The sequence below is a fragment of the Octopus bimaculoides genome, chromosome 22 (assembly GCF_046866305.1).
Source record: "Octopus bimaculoides isolate indiv1 chromosome 22, ASM4686630v1, whole genome shotgun sequence".
Taxonomy (NCBI): domain Eukaryota; kingdom Metazoa; phylum Mollusca; class Cephalopoda; order Octopoda; family Octopodidae; genus Octopus; species Octopus bimaculoides.
The window spans coordinates 22,506,338-22,523,837 of NC_142949.1; the positions used below are offsets into that span (position 1 = coordinate 22,506,338).

The following is a 17,500-nucleotide window of genomic DNA, read 5'->3' on the forward strand; positions in this document are numbered from 1 at the left end:
AAGAGTATTATGAAAAAATGACACATATGATATTAATAAAACCTGACTAAATTAAAATGCTCATTAAAATGCTTATAGTTTCTTCACTATCTGTTGCAGTGACTCTTTCCCTGATATATTTATGCATCATGCAGTTAAAGAGAAGAAATTATTGAAATTAGTCATTACTCATTTTACCTCGTCTTAGACATAATATTTTGAAAATTATCAAACCAGACATTAGCATGGAAAAAAATTGACTTGGAATCCAACAAAGAAAAGAATACAGTTAAACACCAAAAATTATCTAGATATTTTAGTAGCAACCTCAATTACACCCCCAATCCTCACCCCTAAATCCTAGAATGTCCACTCCTTGTTAATTTTCTGTTTTTTTGGGGTTTTTTTTTTTTTCTAATCGGCATTTAAAATACAGACAATCTGAATCTGTCATTTGTTTCTGTTTATAATTTCAAAATAATTTTTAAAGTCCATATTAAAAAAGTTTTAAAATATTCATGCATACATACAGCCTATTGTGGATTCTGGATCAAAGCACACATAGAGCCAATTAAAATTTTCTCTCTTTTTGGTATTTTCAAAAACTTTTTGAAAATTTGTTTTCTATACATTGGGTCTTGTACAATTATGCAAAAAAGACTTTTCAGTTAAATTCTATTTGTATGTCCTGGTGCTCAGATACTAGTTAACCCATTTGTTCTTTTACTTGTTTCAATCATTTGACTGTGTCCATGTTGAAGCACAGGTACCAGAGAGCCTGAAGTTATTGCTGGAATTTACCTACAGCGATTTAAAAAAGATATGTAAAAGATAATTTATTTTAATAATGTACTTTTCTGTTAGTAAATGCATTTTTCTTACACACACACAAACACACACACATGCTTGGTGCGAGGTGGGGGTGGGGGGGGGGGTAAATTACAAAAACTTTTCTCATTTTATTAAATCCCTGCAGTGGATCATCCATGGGTGCATCATGATTCCATTAAATGTGTTCATGTGGAGAAAAATATTGAAAAACATCAATACATGTGAGAATGACAAAGAAATGAGGAAGGTCCCAAGTGGCTGTGGGATGTGCTAAAAACAACAGCTAAATCACCCTTAAATCACACACCTTTTCAACTGAAAATTATTTTGAAATTATGAACAGAAGCAAATGGCAAATTTGGTGTGACAGGGGATGGGGAGGTACTAGTCACTCTTTGTTATTTCTTTATTGCCCACAAGGGGCTAAACATAGAGTGGACAAACAAGGACAGACAAAGGGATTAAGTCGATTACATCAACCCCCAGTGCGTAACTGGTACTTAATTTATCGACCCCGAAAGGATGAAAGGCAAAGTCAACCTCGGCAGAATATGAACTCAGAACGTAGCGGCAGACGAAATACGGCTACGCATTTCGCCCGGCGTGCTAACGTTTCTGCCAGCTCGCTAGTCACTCTTTGTGTCTGACATTTGATCTCTGCCTCTTGAGGTCTGTTATTTTCTATCTGGTTCATTCGCTTGATGATGAAGGTAGTATCATCATCAATACGATCTTCGAGTAGTAATAAAGCTTGCTGATTCAGAGAAACAAATCATTTGAATTGTGGTAGAAATGTCAGAAGGGTACAGCATCTTAACATAGTTGTTTAGTCGACCGATGATCAGAGGCATCCAACCACGAATCTCCTGTCTTTTTCCCTTTGAGTAGGGAACTCCAGACCCCCATTATCTGATGAATCATTTTATTAAAGCAACAGGGTGTGATTTTATGGAGATTTTGCTGTTATTTCTAGCCAATTGAACAAATGGGAATTTGCTAATGCCATGTATAGCTTGGTAAGTGGAGTTGTTTGCCATTTAAAACATGCGGAGGAGCCAACACCATCACAAACATGCAAGCAGGGCTTTACTATGTGTCAAACTTACGAGGGGGTGCTGAAAAGTTCCTGGCTTTAAGGGTCTCACAAAAGGCCTGGTTGGAGGCTCAGCCTTCTGAGTTCTTTTACAAACATAATAGATCAGGATTCAAGTGAATCAGACACTTAAATGGTAAGGCACCAGGTTGGGTTGTAAAATAATATGTGTACACAACTTGTTGGCACTCTGTCACTTACGACATTGAGGGTTCCAGTTGATCCAATCAACGGAACAGCCTGCTCATGAAATTAACGTGCAAGTGGCTGAGCACTCCACAGACACGTGTACCCTTAATGTAGTTCTTGGGGGAGATTCAGCGTGACACAGTGTGACAAGGCTGACCCTTTGAATTACAGGCACAACAGAAACAGGAAGTAAGAGTGAGAGAAAGTTGTGGTGAAAGAGTACAGCAGGGTTCGCCACTATCCCCTGCCAGAGCCTCGTGGAGCTTTAGGTGTTTTCACTCAATAAACACTCACAACGCCCGGTCTGGGAATCAAAACCGCAATCCCATGACCGCGAGTCCGCTGCCCTAACCACTGGGCCATTGCGCCTCCAACAACAAAAACAGAGGAATTCATATGCAGGTAATAAAGTACAGGCAGAAAGATATTCAGGTTGTGTATACAATTAACTGTACCTGACTGAGTATATCATGAATCTTGAGGCTAATCAGGAAACACACATTGCACTAAATGTACAGTCCATAATATACTTCGGGTCTATGCAAGGAGCAGGTTCTAAGTGAAGTGAATAATAAATAAATATATAACAACAGATAGATAATGTGTCAATCCACTACAGCTGTTTCCAACGAATTTTTAATTGATTAATGGAAACATTACATCATTAGAAAAAATAGTTTTCATCAGGTGAATACATGAATTCATGGTACAAGTAGGGGTTCACCAAGGATCGATGCTCAGCCCCATCTTTTTCACCATAGTCCTCCAGGCAATAGCAGAGGAATTCAAGACAAACTACCCTGGGAGCTCCTCTATGCTGATGACCTTGCTCTTATAGCTGAATCACTACCTGATGATATTGCTCTTATGGCTAAATCACTACCTAGAGAAGAAGTTCCAGGTATGGAGACAAGCTCTAGAATCAAAGGGCCTTAGAGTTAACCTAGCAAAAACCAAAGTCATAGGTAGTAGGAAGGCAAATAAATCACAAATCCACTCAGGTAAACGGCCCTGCTCAATCTGTAGAAAAGCTGTAGGTAGAAACACCCAGTGTAAGCTTTGGACACACAAAAAGTGCAGCAACATCAGAGGAAGGTTAACAAGGAAACTAACTTTTGTACGTGAAAGATGCACAGGCATAATAAATGCTGAACATGTGGTAGAAATCTGCAGGTTAGATGTACTAGATAGCTTCCGGTATCTAGGTGACCAGGTGAGTAGTGGAGGTGGTTGTTCCGAGAGTGTAGCTCTGTGAATAAGATTAGGCTGAGCTAAGTTCAGAGAGCTCTTACCCCTGCTGACAATAAAGGGCCTCTCTCTCAAGGTGAAAGGCAGATTGTTTGATGCCTGTGTGCAAACAGCTATGCCGCATGGTAGTGAGACATGGGCTGTGACAGTCAAGGATATGTGTAGGCTTGAGAGAAATGAAGCCAGTATGCTTCGCTGGATGTGCAATGTCAGTGTGCATGTTTGACAGAGTGTAAGCATCTTGAGAGAAAAGTTAGGCATAAGAGGATTTTTTTTTTTTTTTCATGGTGCTTCGTCAGAGGGTTAAGGGTAAAGCCTTCGACCCTTTTGAGGGTTCTGAGACTGATAGGAAGTAAAAGAAGTTCTTGATATCCTTAGAGTTGAGACTTGGTCTGAATGATGGCAACAGAGTAGTGGATGCTTAAAGTACTCAAGAGCTGAGTGGAGATCTTAGACTGAGTGGAGATCTTAGACTGAGTGGAGATCTTAGACTGAGTGGAGATCTTAGACTGAGTGGAGATCTTAGACTGAGTGGTAGATTAAATCTCTTGCCATTGTAACCTTGCAATAAGCACTATTTATGACAAGAAGTATTAGTGGCAGGATACAAACCTTTCACCATTTTTCTGGTTTTCTGGTACTATATCAGTCCAGATAGTTATGCCCTAAGCTTCACATACACTTAAAGCTTAGATGAAGAAAACTGAAAGGAATTTTATAAATGAGGTTAGCTGGTACAAAAGTCACTTGTTAATTTTCCTTTAGTTTTTGTTTTTCCTTAAAAAAAAGGACAATAATTTTGGTCTATTTAGGTCTTTATAGACTGGGAATTCGTTTACCTCTGTCAATAACAGTGACATTTTTATAGAGTGAAAATACTAACCCTAACCTTTACTTAACATCCCCTCCTTCTTCAACTCCCTTCATACATGCTCGGATGATGTTTCTCATCAAATCCTCTTAACCTTGTTAAAGGACAAGAACTGGTATCAGTGTTGGATCAACGAACTGGTAGAAAGGTGGTTTTAGACTGTGCAACATGATGGCCTCTACATTGAATGCTAGGCTGCTTTTGTTGTGACTGATAGATAAAGCAAATAAGTTACTGAAATATTACAGAACTTTTGACTCAACACAATACAATGGGCTTCTTTCATTTTCTGTCTACCAAATCTACTCACAAGGCTTTGGTCAACCCAGGACTATAAAAGAAGACATTTTCTGAAGATGCTCAAGGTGTCATGCAATGGGACTGATCCCCTAAAATCACTTGATTGGGAAGCAAACTTCTTAACCACACAGCCAAACCTGTGAGCAATGTCTGTACTTTGTGTAAAAATAATATTCCTGTTTTGACCTTGTTTTCCAAGTTGTCAATCCACAAAGCAGCAAACGGGAATAAAATATAAGTGAAAAGTCAAAATCAGATTTGAAATCCCCTTCCATGAATAATGGGCCTTGCAAAGGTTGCCATACTCTGGATATAATATATTCAAAATATTTGAATAACAAATTGTCTTTTCTGAATGCTAGTGACATTTGATGGAATGTACACAGTATGTTTAAACAACAATAAGCTTTATGAACCAATGAAGGAGTCTCAAGAAATAGCACTCAAATCACTTTCAGATTGCATACTAAAACATCTTAAAAATCAAAGGATACACTGGATAAAGTAGTTCTGGATATCCCTATAAAGACAGGATGATCATGGTTGGAATGCCTTTGATCATAGGCATTCCATAGGTTTAGTCAAGGAAGACCTGTGCTGTACAATGTCAACAGCAAGAACTATGTTTTACTAACCAACAAGGAGGCCATATTCTCCATGTTGTAAGCAACTTTTCTTCGACTGACAACTAAATATGAAAATTTATCAGCACAATCTCCGGATCTGTTCAGTTTCGCTCACAAATTTTTTTATTATTTTTTTTTAACTAAACAATTTGAAACTTTGTATACTGGTGTAATTTCTCATGCTGAACACGGTTTACTTTCAACATTTTGGACAAAATTTCATATTTTAGAAGTCATTTTGTGTTAAAGTTGTTGTATTTGGGTAATTTCAACCAATCAATTCAGTTGAAGAAAGCTACTGCTGTTTGCGATAGTAATCGAAGAGCAACAACTTCCAGGTCATCTCTACTAAATGTCACCACAATGTTCTATTATATTTTTGTTTACTGTCTGTGCTGCATATTACATGCATTTTTTTGTTTTTGGTTCTTGTGTCAGAGCAACCAGTAAACATCAAAGAATCAAGACCAAAAAGGAAGAAACATTATTTACATATATTTATTTGTTTGCCTGACATGTAGTTAGAGATACAGCAGTAATTGTAGTGGCAGTGACAAGTTCACTTGCTGGTTGGTAGTTGATAGTGAAGAAGTGGCTGTCTGCCAGTAGAGAAGGAAAGAGTAAGGAATGCTCAGTGCTGACTAGAAAGGAAGAAAGGACAAAGGTGGCATTTATCATCAATCTCTTTCATGTGAATACATTTCTGTATAGCTTCCTTTTACAACAGCTGAGATATTTTGATACAATCTCAATTTTGGGGGTTACTTACCATTTTATTGTCACTTACAGCAACACAACTGGTTTTGTATCTAATAATTTTTCACATAGTTTTCACCATAGAGTTCATCTCATACAGCTCTTTCACAGGGCTGGCCCTAGGGTTGCTGGCACCCTGGGCAAGCTGAACTTTGGCCTGTTCAAGCTGACAGTCATGGAAATTTCCTTGTCTTTGTCACACCCTCCTTAGCAACCCCTAGCACATGGTGCCCCAGGCAACTGCTGAAGTTGCTAGTATCTTGAACCAGCCCTGCTCTTTCATTCATATACAACTTTTGTTTGTATACTTTCCTTTTACAGTAGCTGAAATATTGTGATTCAAATAAAATTTTGGGGGTTACTTAAAAAATTTTTGAGATTTAGTCCCACACAACACTTTTTCAAACAAATTTTCACAGGTTTTCAACATAAGATTCCTTTCATAGAAATATTTCATTTGAACATATTTTGTGTAGTGTACTTTTAAGTAGCTGAGATATTTTATTCCAACTCAATTTTGGTGGGTTTGTACTGTGTTTTTGTTACTTAGAGCTGCACTACTTTTTTTGAATTTCGTATTCCTGTTATAGAGCTCTTTCATTTATATACTTTTGTATAGTTTTATTTTGCAAAATCTAAGATATTTTGCAAAAAAATTCGATTTTGTGGGCTACCATTTTAAAGTCATTAAAAGTCACACGTCCATTTTTTTTAGATATTTTTTTCCCGTTGTTTTCAACATAAGATTATTGTAAAAGGAAACTAAACGAAAGTTCAGTGTAAATGAAAGTGCACTATGAGAGAAATGTTATGGTAAAAACTGCATGGAAAATTGTTTGATTAGAAAAAAGTTGTATGGCTTTAAATGACAAAACAATATAAGAAGCTCCGAATTTGAGGTTGAATCAAATTGTCTCAGTTATTGTCAAAGGAAACTATACCAAAGTTGTACATAAATGAAAGAACTCAGTATGAAGAATCTTATAGTGAAAACCACGTGAAAAAATATTAGATACAAAAAAAGTTGCTTGGCTTTAAGGGATAAAAAAATTGTAAGAAACCAACAAATAGAGGGCTGAGTGGAAATATCATTGCTATTGTAAAAGGAAACTATACAAAGTTGTATATAAATGAAAGATTTCTATAAGAGGAATCTTATGGTTTAATCCATAAGATGAATCTTATGGTGAAAACCATGTGAAAAATTGTTTGAAACAGAAATGTTGTGTGGCTTTAAGTGACAAAAAAAAAAATGTATGAAAGCCCCAAGATTTATGAATACTAGAATATTTCAGCTATTGTAAAAGGAAACTTGCCTCATGACTGTGAGCACACAGGCAAAACACCAGAGTAATAAGAGAATGACTCAACTAAAATAAAAATGTTATGCTCGCATACACACACACACTCACACACACAGAATGTGAAAACAAGAAAATATATAGATATAAAATTACTTTATTAACATATAGTTAATAAAAATGCGAACAATTTGTTTCAATTTTACTCATTACAAATTTATAGATAAAATTAAATTTGCATTTAGAATATTGTATGAGTAAAACTTCATCAGGGCCAAATGATTACATGTTTTTAGTCTGTTTTTAAAATCTCAGCTTAACAACATTTGGCTCTGATGAGATTTTACTCATTATATTTTAAATGCAAATTTTATCTTATTTATAAATTTGTAATGAGTAAAATTGAAACAAATTGTAGGCATTTTTATTTTTATTAACTATATGTTAATAAAGTAACTTTATCTCTATATATTCTCCATTTTCTTCTTTTTAGATTCTAAATTTTTAATATACCTATTTATAATCAATGAGATTTTCTCATAGATATATAAGGCATAATAACCAGTGTAACTAGGTTGTTTTCAACCTTATATGAGTACATATCCTCACATTGGAATGTGTGTATGTATATATATATAAGATTTTTTTCTATTTCTGTCTACCAAATCCACTTACAAGACTTTTTAGGTGCCATGCAGAAGGACTGAACCCAAAACCTCATGAGTGGGAAGTGAACTACACAGTCATGCTTGTGCTTATACTCTGAGTATTTCGAGTCATCATACTTACCACATTAGCATTTACTTAACTAAATATCTTCACAGATATGTTGTGAAATATATGTAATTACTGTAAAAACCCGTGTAATTTATGCACTTTTTCCACAAAAATAAAAACTAAACTTTAGTGGGATTGTAAATTACATGAGTAGATCGTTTCCAGAATATTTTTAGAAACTTTTTTTGTTGAAAAAAGACATACAAAATGTAAACATTCGTATAGGAAGTTGACTCATTTAATGTCAGAATAGGTTTTTACAGAAAAAACATAATGGCTTAAATATAATGAAGTTGACTTATTTATGTTGGATGGTATAATATTTACTTTTCTGTATAAATTTACTAAAACCATTAAATGGTTAACTACTTTTTAAAGTCTGATGTTTATGCTGGTAATCATGGTCCGGGCCATATTTTACTCGGTTGAGTAAAGTGTCATCCAAGCTGATGTTTACTGGTAATTAAACTTAATTTGCAACATCTGTGCATATTTATCAGCTTTGTTTTTGTTGATAATTCTTATCAACAACTTTTCTTGTGATTGTTGTTTGAGAAGACATACAGCAGTATGCTAAAGATCAGACATAATCTCTTGTGGGCAAGAAATGTAAAATAAAGTTCATTATAAACAAGATTATCCACCATCTTTCCAACAACAACCTTGGGCACCTTTTTGAATTCCATACGACAAACACTTGTGGACATGCTAACAAAATCAAAACACAACACAACACCCATGACTTTTGGAAACATTTTTTCATGCTCAGAATTGCTGAAGCATGGAATAAACTACCCACATCGGTTGTTAACTGTCGAGACACTACATCCTTCAAAACTTCCATGCTTCCTGAAATCCGCTAACAGTACACCTGATGGTTTTTTTTTTTTTAGTTGTAGTACACCTGAGCACTGTATACAACAATTTCCTTCATTATATCATATATATATGCTCACAATTTGTAAAATAATACTTTGATTATTTCTGGTTATGTGGAGACACACAAACACACAGTCTCATGCATGTACGTGCGTGTACACACACACTGGCACACAGAGTCTCATACAGTTACGTACACATACAAACACACATGATCTCATACAGTTACACATACACACACAAATGCACTTAAACGCACAATCTCATACAGTTACACACATGCAAACACACACACACAATCAACATCATATTTTTCATTTATTTTTATTATTGGAACATTAACGGCGAGGGAGGAGGAGGAGGAGGGTATACCGAGTGGCTAAAGCAAGCTGACATTGTCAATCTCATAAGGGAGGAGAAGGGGGGGGATACCAAGCAAGTAAAATGGACTGACACATGTCAGTCCCACTGACACATGTCAGTCCCACAAAACTGATTTTATTTATATAGGCAACACAAACACTTTGTAATTTAATAGCTTTAATGTGATACCTGTTAAACAGAAATTATTTTTATTTGATGAAAATTTAATAAAATCTAATCATAAGTAAGTGAAATTATGCTAAATACAACTAAATTTAAAGCCTTTTTTTCCCCTGGCCATATCAACTATTCTGAAAACTTTTGGGTGTGAATTTTACATGAGTAGAAGCTTCTTTTAACAATTTTTATCCTGAAAAATCACCTGCATAAATTACACAGGTGTGCAAATTACATGGGTTTTTATGGTATCAGTGAAATACAATTCCATATTAGTGGCTGGCAGAGTCAAAATGAATGCGGCATTAATCCCAAGAGATTAACTATAATTTTTGTAAATATTTAGTGTTTAAACAATAAGTAATTCTAATTAAAGAGATGTGGAATGGAACAGATCATATCTAATTGTCTGACTATGTTGTTTTTCAATTGTCTTGGGGGTTTTCCAAGTGGTCTCTTTTCATCTCTTGAATACTACTTGACAACTGCACCGGTCCATCTGTTGGTTATGAATCTTGTGACATGTCCAGCTCCCAGGGAACTTGTACTTTTGGTATCCTTCAATCACATTGCTCATTTCACTCTTTTTCATGAATGACCTTATTTGGGATATATTCCCACACTGATATTCTTGGCATCTTTGTCATCTGGTTCTTCTGTTTTCCACACACACACACACACACAAATATATATGTAAGTTGAAATTAAAGTTCAGCCTTTAAATTTAAAATTTAAACTGTGTTTTGGGTATGTCCCTTGTAGTATGCTGATAAAGCACATTCATTGCTTATGGCTACCTGGCATCATCCATGAAGCGAAACATCACTTATGTAACAACAAGAAACTGAGTTGCATCACCTGAAGAGATGCTTCTGCATTGTGGGGCGCACTGTAATTCATTGATTAGTTTTGAAACAATCGCTGCGATAAATAAAGTTTCCACTATACTCTATCTTCTGTATCTATTGCTTCTACTATATATGCATATATGTATATATACTCAACATCATGTTATGTATGTTAATTTAGAAAACTGAAGCATGTCTTCCGATAAAATGGTTGTCTGTTTTCCTTCTATCACCAGTAACCACTCCAGCCAGAGTCGCAGTATATATGTATATATGTGTAATGTATGTATGTATGTATGTATGTATGTATGTATGTGTTTGTGTGTGTGTGTGTGTGTGTGTGTGTGTGTGTGTGTGTGTGTGTGTTATTTAAAACAGTTTGATTTGGCTCCATGTGACTTAAGGTTTCACAAACCTCTAACAGACGCCCATCTCTTTCAGGCTTTAGATTACCAGTTGGACTGATACAAGAAGTACGGTAGTGGTTGTCTCTCCATTGCAAACTGTTAGCCTGACATTTGTTTGTGGATGGAGCTTAACAGGGTTGTAATTCTTTTGAATATCAAAATCATCAGAATGCAAGAGAAATTATTAACGCCAGGGTTTATATGTGTGTATGTGAAGGAATGTGGTTTGGGTGATGGATAGAATTTTATTACTCAATACAGGTTGATATAATATGTAATTAACCTAATACTTAAGTGTATGCAAGAAGTTTTAGTTGTATGCAAGAGTGCAACAGGAAAGATATGGTGTTGGTAACTTTTAGATAGAGAGAAAAAGAAAAAGAAAAGGACTGCAATTTGAGATTGGCTGACCTAGCCCATTGCAATGACCTTTTTACAGGTCAGCCTATTTCAAACAGTAGTCTTTTACTGTTTCTCTTTTTTTTTCCTTATTTAAAGGTCAGTTATATATATATATATATATATATATGTATACATACATACATGAGAGAGTGCTGAAAAGTTCCTGGCTTTAAAGGTATTGCCAAAAGCCTGGCTGGAGATTCAACTTTCCAAGTTAGAAAAACTGAAGGACTGCTGCGATAAGTGTTTGAATCTGAGAGGGGAATATGTTGAATAACATCATCACTGACCCTCCTGCATTTTCTTTTACCCAAAGTCAGGAACTTATCAGCACCTTCCCATATATATATATATATATATATATATATATATATATATATATATATATATATATATATATATATATATATATATATACATATGTAAATATAATATGTGACAATTATTCGGTAGCCATGATAAGACTGCGAGTTTCAGATGTTGGGGCAGAAACCCATGGCGGCATCTCTTCAGCTATCGGGCCATCGAAAAAAATGCTATGAAAATGACTGTTAAACAAAGGGAAATTACTGTGTGATTGACCATTATTAAGACAAAAGAGCTATTAGAATGACCGCTAAGTAAGGGGAAGGAGTGAAGGTAAGGGAATAAAAATGTTCATAGTAATTGCAAAGGTGAGCATGTCCATACATACACTTGCGCACCCACACACCCACGTACATGTGCCTATATGTATATATTCATCCACCCTCACTTGAAACACACACATGCTCACCCACACATTCGCCAAAAAAAATTAAAATATATACATACCCGCATACATGCTTGCACACATACATGCACAAAAAAGATTCACACACATGTCTATATATGCACATGCACAAGAAAAAACAGGGCTAAAGGCAAAATACAAAAAAAAGTGTAAAAAAGAGTAAACAATAAGCAATAAGAATAAAAAGTAAAGGTGTAAATATGCTCATGGCAAACGCGCATGAGCGCATGTCCATACATACACATGCGCGTATGCACACCCACATACATGTGCCTATGTGCATATGCTTGTCTACACTCGCTTGAAACACACATCAGTATCGTGTCTACCAGATAACTGCAATACAGATGTTTGAACTTGGCCACCTTCAACTTCATGATGGTAGCCATTACAGTTAGCAGAAGGCACCTGAGATAAGCCTGGTCCTCCCCCTGGATTTTATCCAAGGCCTTGGCAACATTAGACATCACCTGGGTGAACTCTGTCAGGAAGCCGACATCATAATCAGTGAAAGTCTGCAGCTTTGGCTGTGTCATCACCCTGTGGACAGCTCCCCTATTCAGAGTCATAGGTAGGGTTCCATCTGGGACTGTTGAGGACCGCCAGCCTCCTCTTCAACATGTCCAGAATGCTCTCTGCTGCCACCATGCTGCGGCCCTGCAGATACCACAGCTGCTGCACTTCGGACATGGCCTTCCTGTAGGCTAACTTGAATGAAGCCCTGTCAAGAGCCTTGTTGGCATCCACACTGGTTACCAAGTTGAAGGTATGGGCTGTGCACTTCATGTGCAATGGCAGGTTTAGGCCCGGGCTGCTTGACTCATCAAAGATGGCACCAACAGAGATGTACTCAATACTCAACTTTATCCACATCACCAGCTTCAGGATCCACATCCAGGTTCATGTCCTTGACATCCTCCACATCCAGACTGGCAGCAGCCTCAGAAATGTCTGGCAAGAGATCAACTTCCATACCAAACTGCATAAATTCCTTAACAAAGTTTTTACCATTATCCATCGTGATCTTGGTTACCTTGCCTTGCAGATGGAACTTTTAATGGATGTTCACCATGTCCTGGGTGAGAACATCAACGGTGTGATGTCCTCTGAGCCAAGAGCAGGCCAGGACAGCATGTCGTCTCATGCGAGTCTTGGGGTCCAGCCAGTGTGCTGTCATCTTTGAGTTGAAGTGTAAAGAGACATAAGTTGTAAAGTTAAAAACTTAAAATTATATATATATATATATATATATATCATAATCAAAGTGGCTAGCAGCAATTTAAAACCAACTGGGAAATAAGTTACTGTCACTAAGAGTGACAAGGGTGTAATGAGCACCAGCATTGCTAGAAATAGGAATTGTAGACTCCTTAGCCACAAAAGCACATGGTCTCTTTATATTGATAGGGGAGAAAACCCTCAGATAGTAGTAATTTGCAGTCACAGACAGTTCAACTTGTCATGCCATGGAAACTAACGGAAATTACCACATACTCTTGCAGAAAAAAGGAAAGTAAACTATGAATGTTAATCTTGATTTTAATTATAAGTTAATTCTATTGATAGCTCTTTTCTCTCTACATATTCCATTTTAGTACATATTTTTGATAAGGTTTTTCAAAAACCGAAACATGTAAAACAAAACCAAAACATTCTTCTCTTAATGTATTTATTTAAAGGAAAATTAAAATGTACCCAATTTTAAGAAAGTAGCATTTTCGTTCTACTTTTTCATAAATAAACTACTTACTCGTGTGTTACCTCTATACATTTAATATATATATATATATATATATATATATATATATATATATATATATAGATATATAGATATATATATATCATGCACCCCCACTATTTACTTCCTTCCCAAAATTCACAAGCCCAACAACCCTGGTCACCCCATCGTCTCCGCCTGCAACTGCCCCATGGAAATGATCACCAAATATCTCGGCTGTGTCCTAGCCCCCCTAGTTGCTACCCTCCCCTCTTACATCCATGACACTAATGATGCTCTCTGTCTCTTTAACTCTTTCTCCTTTCCTTCTGGCTGCTCTAAATTTCTGTTCATTCTTGATATCAAGAGTTTATAAACAGCGATCTCACACAACAAAGGACTCCTTGCACTGAAACACTTTCTGGACCTTCGACCTGACCCTCAACCTGACACCTCTACACGTCTTCATCTGGCCAAATTTGTTCTCTCCCTCAACTGCTTCTCGTTTGTGGGGGATTTTTACCAACAGATCTCAGGAGTGGCCATGGGAATGAGAACGGGCACCAACTATGGAAACCCATTTGTTGGCTACACTGAGGCCCAAATATTCTCACAGTTCACTGGTCCTACTCCTGAACCATACAGTTATTATATCGATGACTGTATCGGTGCAACCTCACTCTCCTGCAAACAACTAGACTCCTTCTTCTCTTTTGTCCAATCCTTCCCTCCTGCACTATCTCTAACTCTTCCATCAAATTTCTCGACATTTCTGTCAGAAAACACAACTCCGCTCTCACTATTTCCATCCACTACAAACACACTAAATCACACTCCTACCTTAACTTCTCCTCCTCCCATCCTACCCACACCAACCTCTCCATCCCCTACTCCCAATTCCCCTGTCTGTGCAGGCTCTGTAGTGACAACCATGACTTTGAGAATCAGTCTAAACTCACAACTTGCTACTACATCCTACGTGAATATTCCCTCACCACTATCCACACTGCCCTGGCTAGGACACAATCTGTGGCCCGTGCCTCTGCTTTTTCTCTTCACACCCACCCCACTGTTGCCCATCTCCTGTTTCCCCTCACCTATCACCCCTCCACCCTGCCCCTCCAATGTACCATTCTCCAAGCCTTCTGGTGATTCCAGTCTAACCCCTCCACCTCGCATATCTTCCCCAACCTACCCCTTCCCTCCTTCAAATGAGCCCATAACTTCTGTGACCTCCTGGTCCACAGTTTCTTCCCTCTGCTCTTTCTCCTCGCACCTGCCCTGTTGTTATCCATCTCCAATTTCTCCTCACCTACCACCCCTCCATCCAGCCCCTCCAACGCACCATTCTCCAAGCCCTCTGGTGATTCCAGTCTGCCCCCTCCACCTCACATATCTTCCCCAACCTACCCCTTCACTCCTTGAAAGGAGCTCCATAACCTGTGTGATTGCCTGATCTACAGTTTCTTCCCTAACCCTACTTCCCAGCCTGGCTTGTTCCCCTGCTCCCATCCATGCTGTTGCTACCTCTCCAACACCACCATCCTCACAGGTACCCTTCATCATCCCTATCACATCACCGACTCCTTTAACTTCACTTCTCGTAATATCATTTACTGCATTTCCTGCTCTCTCTGTCCTTCCCTGTACATCAGTCAAATAGGACGCCACTTGGCTGACCATCAGACTTGGCAATGACACCCCAGTCTTACACAGTTTCCACTCTACTGGTCATTCACTACAACATCTGTCTGTGTTCTGACTGTCTTTGCACAGGGGCCATCCAGACTCCTGCTTCACTGTGAACAGGAATTAATCTTCTCTCTTTGGTCTTTTGCACCATATGGGCTCAACTCACTTCCTCTCTTCATCTGACACCAACCTCACCTCCTCTCTTCATTTGATACCAAACCCACACCACTCTACACACACTAGCAATGACCACTTCCCAGCACCCACACCATCATCCACACACCTACACACAATCTTCAATAGCATCACCACACATATCAGTACATACACCATAACTCAGTACATACACCACACACCATCATGCACACTCCCACACCCACACAAGCACACAATACCTGAACACAGGCTATATATACATACACATGCAACATACATAGACAAAGATAACTATCACCCACATATATACACCATATGCATGCACACTGTTTGGTCACAGACACATACACATGTGTACACACCATGTGAAAAAGCACAACTGCTACACACAGCACACACACACGTTATACATGCACACATTCACACATCTGAGTCACTCGCCCCTACTCACACACACAACACACTTACACACTCACACACACCATTCTCACATACACACACACGTATGTGCACCTTCTCTTATTGGGATTACTAGCACTTCATTATTGTCTCCTTTTCTTTCAACCTCTTTTTTTTTCCCAAACATTCACCATGCTGGACTGCTGGAATCTACAAATATTTTTCACTCCCTCTGTGTTTATTTTCTCTTATTCCTTTCTGTTGAAGAGCAAAAGCTTGAAACGCAAAAGACTTTTTCATTTTTCCCAAGCGTCAAACTAATACACTTGCTTGTCATTCACACACCAGTCTTCATCTTTTGTTTTTCTATAAATTTGAACTATATATATATATATCATCATCATCATCATCATCATCATCATCGTTTAACGTCCGCTTTCCATGCTAGCATGGGTTGGACGATTTGACTGAGGACTGGTGAAACCGGATGGCAACACCAGGCTCCAGTCTGATTTGGCAGAGTTTCTACAGCTGGATGCCCTTCCTAACGCCAACCACTCAGAGAGTGTAGTGGGTGCTTTTACGTGTCACCCGCACGAAAACGGCCACGCTCGAAATGGTGTCTTTTATGTGCCACCCGCACAAGCCAGTCCAGGGGCGCTGGCAACGATCTCGCTCGAAAATCCTATAGGAGCCAGTCAGGCGGTACTGGCAACTGCCACGCTCAAAATGGTGCATCTCATGTGCCACCCGCACAAGAACCAGTCCAGGGGCACTGGCAACGATCTTACTTGGCTTGCCGGGTCTTCTCACGCACAGCACATTTCCAAAGGTCTCGGTCAGTAGTCATCGCCTCGGTGAGGCCCAATGTACGAAGGTCTTGCCTCACCACCTCAGCCCAGGTCTTCCTGGGCCTACCTCTTCCACAGGTTCCCTCAACTGTTAGGGTGTGGCACTTTTTCACGCAGCTATCCTCCTCCATTCTCACCACATGTCCATACCAGCGCAATCGTCTCTCTTGCACGCCACAACTGATGCTTCTAATGTTCAGCTTTTCTCTCAAGATACTTACACTCTGACGGGTATTCACATTGACATTACACATCCAACGGAGCATACTGGCTTCATTCCTTGCGAGCTTACGTATGTCCTCAGCAGTTACAGCCCATGTTTCACTGCCATGTAGCATGGTTGTTCGTACGCATGCGTCATACAGTCTGCCTTTTACTCTGAGTGAGAGTCCCTTTGTCGCCAGCAGGGGTAAGAGCTCTCTAAACTTTGCCCAGGCTATTCTTATTCTAGCAGCTACACTTTCAGCGCACCCACCCCCACTACTAACTTGGTCGCCCAGATAGCGGAAGCTATCGACTACCTCTAGTTTTTCACCCTGGAATGAGATAGAAGTTGTTTCCTGTTTGTTTACAGTCTTTATTGCACCTGAACATCTGCCACAAACAAAAACTAACTTGCTAGTTAACCTGCCTTTGATGTTGCTGCACCTCTTATGTGTCCATAGCTTGCACCGGGTACATCTTATAGGAGTTACTACCTACTCCTTTTCTACATACTGAGCAGGGCCATCTACCTGAAGGGGTTTGTGTTTTATCTACCTTCCTACTTATTAGGATTTTGGTTTTAGCTAGGTTGACTCTAAGGCCCTTCAATTCTAGACCTTGCTTCCACACCTGAAACTTCTCCTCTAGTTCTGATAGTGACT

The 17,500-nt window shown here is 38.4% G+C and overlaps 1 protein-coding gene and 1 pseudogene across 1 annotated transcript in view; both read right to left on the minus strand.

Annotated features, from left to right (window-relative positions):
- LOC149131412 (uncharacterized) overlaps window positions 1-12,891 on the minus strand; it is a 72,771-nt pseudogene extending 59,880 nt beyond the window's left edge.
- LOC106872239 (E3 ubiquitin-protein ligase NRDP1) overlaps window positions 1-17,500 on the minus strand; it is a 244,995-nt gene that overhangs the window by 216,435 nt on the left and 11,060 nt on the right. The gene's annotated exons all lie outside the window — the stretch shown is intronic.